Source organism: Trachymyrmex septentrionalis, unplaced genomic scaffold (genome assembly GCF_001594115.1).
Source record: "Trachymyrmex septentrionalis isolate Tsep2-gDNA-1 unplaced genomic scaffold, Tsep1.0 scaffold69, whole genome shotgun sequence".
Taxonomy (NCBI): Eukaryota; Metazoa; Arthropoda; class Insecta; order Hymenoptera; family Formicidae; genus Trachymyrmex; species Trachymyrmex septentrionalis.
Window position 1 is genome coordinate 2,406,957 of NW_017305873.1, and position 4,271 is coordinate 2,411,227.

Below are 4,271 nucleotides of genomic sequence, written 5' to 3' on the forward strand. Positions count from 1 at the left end.
TGTTCAATCTTATATTATTTGCGCGATTCTTTTAAACGTAACTAGTAATTGTTCGCGTGGAGTATTTTGGATATTCCAACATTAAGTCTCTAATTTTTATTATTATTTTAAATGATTCATACTTAAATAAAGTTGATAATATTCTATACATCCTTAATATAAAGATACATGCAAATTTTTTTAATCTTGCAAAACAATTTGCGCTAAATACAGCTTTCGCTAAAAGTATTAAATGTTTTGTTAATCATTATTTAATTTTTAATACTGATCATACTGATAATGCTGATCATGGCTCGTTTAAATAACTATTATTACGATTTTTATTTAAAATAAAAAATATAAAATAAGTTCTAAAAACTTATTTAAAATAATAAATACTAAATAATTCTTTTATTTTAGAATAAAAACGTGAATGTGAAAGAATTTAGTAATTCAAATATTACAAAAAAATAGTAAGACGTCAATCTTTTATTAATAATATTATGTACACTGCGCGGATTTTGTATAACATAAAGTTCCCGGGAAAAATGTTTCATATATAATTATGTATAAAATGTGTCCATATATATAATATTTTTTCCCGAGTTATTATATACTAATAATTATATACTTATTGTAACACAATTGAACTAAGATATTCATGAGGTGCGTGAGTGTGTAACGAATCTAAGAAAGCAAAAATCGTGCAATAAAGTCTATTGATCGGTGAATATTAAAAGTGTAAAGAATATATTATTTTATTTATTTGTGTGTGTGTGTAATATTCGTTAATATTTCGACAGTTAGACGGTTGGTGTAGGTGAACTGTGCCGCTCTTTACATTTCTTTTTGAAATATAATCGCGATAAATACATAATACAAATCGTTGAACTTTAGATTCCAAAAACTCACATAAAATATATAATAAGAAATAAGTCAGAAAAAGTTTTTTAACCTTTAATACACATTTTTGAGTCATGCGTATTTCTTTTCTTTAAAATATTAAGAGCACCTGGTCAAATACTCTTTTCTATAAAATAATGTATATCTACTGAATACTTTTGTGCGTTATCGGCTTTAATTTGTGCGAATCCTTTAACTAGATAGAATATAACTTCGAAGAATATTTGTGGCAAATTATTAAAAAAAGAATTTAATTCTAGAACAACGTACATATTAGCCCTTAATAAACACAATTGTTTAATTTTTGGCATCCTTGTGTTAAATGTTGTCTGTATTATTATAAAAAACATTTTAATAAATTATAAGTTTATTTAACACAACAGCAATAATAAAATGCATTGTTTTAAATGTTTAAATGCAATATATTTATAATTTATAGCCATTCATGCATATTAAAAAAAAAATCATTATTTTCAAATTATTAATTAAATTTTTTGGACATCTGACACTATTCTTTTTTTTATATTTAGTTTAGAATTTTAATTTTAAGATATGTTAAATATATTTTTCCTTTAAATATTTTTATTTCAGAGTTTTACATTTTTGAATGAAAAAGTGCATTTTTCTCATTTTATTAACTATATTTAGTTACAACAATTTATATACATTTTGTTATAAATGTACAACTTTACAAATATTTTCTAAAGATGTTAAAATATACGTAAAAATTGTTTATTAATTTTTATATAACTTGTAAAAGTGATGAAAATTAATTCAGAACACGATCAAATAACCCAATGTGTGTTGGGAAAAAAATGAGTATTGTTGTGTAGTTTATATCCATATTTTCAGAGGACAGTAGCGTGCGGGAGCATTTTAGCAGTTACAGAAAAAAGGCCTACATAGTCTCTCTCAATAGGCTTATTCTGTAACTCTTAACGCAAATTTTATTATAACACAGCTCTTTCGCCCTCCTGGTAAAAAAGTTGCGCAGCAGCGTTATAATGATAACAAAATTTGCGTTAAAAATTACAGAATAGATCTACAGGGACAGTTTCTCTGTTACTAGATGAGTGCTGCCATCCAACAAAATACTTAACAAATATTTATTAACAGTGGATAACTTAGTTATTATGTAGGATAACAAAAATTTCATGAAGAGCTGAAAAAAAAGAATTCTATATTTTATGAAAAATGATATTATAAAATAATAAATATTTTTTTCTCTCTTTGTCTCTCTGTTTCTATTTTATATCTAAAAAAATATTCTTGTAAGTGAATTATTTTTATATTACATGCAATTCTATTGCAAAGATTCATCGGTTTTTTCACGATGAAGGAAAATTAATTATCGATAATGTGACAAAACAATGAGAACGTGAGAGTCAGATAGAATTAATTTATTTTGTTACTTAATTTATTTTATTCTCTCATATTTCGGATGCTATATGTTCTCTCTATGTTTTCGATGATACAATATTACGTACACATTTCAAATTTCAGATTTATATATTATCCTTGTTCTATTATTTAACGCATCGTGCAGATTGACAACGCATTTCATACACGAGGAATAACGAATCATTATTTTTAGCAAAGCGCATGCAGAACTCTGTCTTCCTACACTCAATTACGCATGTTCATTCTCGCGCAAATTATACCCAGCTAACTAACTATTCCTAAGCACGCTAAATATTCCTGAAACAGGTATTCATGAAAGATTTCTAACATCCCTAAAAAGCATTCCAAGAGTATTCTGGAATATTCCTAAGTGTTTACGAAATGTAAAAGCAACATTCAAATATCAATTAAAATTCCATTTATAATATATCGTTATATATTCCAAAAATGTTCTATATATATATATTCCGCAAAATTTTAATTTTGCCAGAAATTTCGTCGATTCGACGTCGATTATTTCATCATTTCTCACTGAGGATCTATGGGATATACTCTCTCCTAGTTAAAAACTTACTTAATTTTTTTTTTTCGATTTTAATATAAAATCCACTGCACCATTTCCCAATTTTGCATTTACTTTAATTCTGTAAGAGAATTTTTTATTCCAGTCAATTCGAGATTTTTATACGACTGTAATGTCAATAATTTGATCACTTCAGCAATCCTATGACCGTTTCAATTCTAGACTGTAGTCCGTATATTATTGTTTCGAAATATTTAGCATATTGAGTAATACGAATCGAATTTTGTATGAATATTCAGTGTTAATTCTAAAAAAGAATTAAATGTGATGCCAACTTTGCGTGGCACTGCAAGTTTCAAGAAAATTAATTTTTCGCACGTGCGATAATATTAATAATAAGTACGCGTTTAATATACGTATAAATTTCAGCGTTTAAACGTAATCTGTAATTAATTATATTTAAAGCCTTATTTCACAAGCTATTGCTTAAAAAAAATTTATAAATAACTTTTTTATTTAACTTTTTAAAAGCTTTCTTCCCAGACAGCATAAAAATATTACAAAGTAATAAAAAGATGTCTTTTTTATGTTGTCTTTTTGATCCTGGTATTGGTTTTTTTAAAGATATAACTAATCAAACAGACTCAAAGTAACGATAGAATAATAACGTATAATATGTACATTCGTGTTAAGTCACCGAACAGGAACGTGTATTTATCCAATTTACGGATTCAACGCAATCAAACAATTGACGAACGCGCACAATGCAAGGAAAACTCAGCTATGCGCGTCAAAATTGAATTTAATCATTGATGTATGTATAATTTAGCGGATTTCCCGCATTTAATTGCTAAGCAAATACGCCGTGAATAAAACCATATTTACTCAAAAACTACATATTTTGTTTTATATCTCCATGTAACAATTCTTGAAAAACTTGCTGCAGAACAAGTTAAATGAAATTAAATAATCGCTTTGGGGAGATATAATATAATATATATAATATTGTTGCTTTTCATTAAAAGATATGTTTTTTAAATATGGTTTTTACATATTTCTCTTTTCATTTTTTTTTTAAATAGAAACTATTAAATATATTTTTATGCAGCAAAAGTATATGTGAATTTATGTAATTATTAAATCAATCAGAACTATTTTCAAAAGCTATCAAGTTGTAAAACTTATGGATGCAAATAGAGCTATTGATGATAATAATCTCTAATTTTTTAAAATAAAATGTCAACTTTACAGAGACTCAAAAACTACTGCTTGAAACAAAATGTATGTATGTACATATGACTTTATCACTTAATTTTTCGGAATCCTTAAGAAAATTGAAGAACTTAATTAAAATCGTATTCGTATATTGTCTTAATTGTCCTATAATTATATTCATCTTGTTTCTCTCTCTTCTCTCTCCTCTCCTCTCCTCTCTCTCTCTCTCTCTCTCTCTCTCTCTCTCTCT